The sequence below is a fragment of the Bison bison genome, unplaced genomic scaffold (assembly GCF_000754665.1).
Source record: "Bison bison bison isolate TAMUID 2011002044 unplaced genomic scaffold, Bison_UMD1.0 scf7180017864338, whole genome shotgun sequence".
In the NCBI taxonomy this organism is placed as follows: domain Eukaryota; kingdom Metazoa; phylum Chordata; class Mammalia; order Artiodactyla; family Bovidae; genus Bison; species Bison bison.
In genome coordinates this window covers 4,124,249-4,124,578 of record NW_011494910.1, presented here as the reverse complement: position 1 = coordinate 4,124,578, position 330 = coordinate 4,124,249, and the positions used below count along the sequence as shown (strand labels likewise).

At 67.3% G+C, this 330-nt stretch overlaps 1 protein-coding gene across 6 annotated transcripts in view; it reads right to left on the bottom strand.

The window, feature by feature from the left end:
* Nucleotides 1-330, bottom strand: part of IKBKE (inhibitor of kappa light polypeptide gene enhancer in B-cells, kinase epsilon) — a 24,868-nt gene that overhangs the window by 12,946 nt on the left and 11,592 nt on the right. The gene's annotated exons all lie outside the window — the stretch shown is intronic.

Sequence of the window (330 nt, the reverse complement as noted above, 5' to 3'; positions counted from 1 at the left end):
GGTGCACAGCCACCGCCTTGTCTGTCCACTGTCAGAGCTGCCGCTGACTGGTGCCAGGAGGAAGGCAGGTCTGCAGTGCTGACCTGCTTCTGGGGAACTCCCAGGACTTCCCGAGGACAGGGGCTGCGGGGCGAGGGGCAGGGGGGCCAGGCCTGTCTGGCACAGCCTCTGCTCTCTATCACCGCTTGTCACCAGGAATGGCCCAGCTGCCCTCGGGTTCCCTAGGCCGCAGGGCCCCCTCTCCCAGCTGCACCACAGCGCGGGCACCTGCCCAGCAGTGCGCTGGCCACCGGACTCTTCCTGCGGATCGCTTCACGCCGCTTTGTTTCT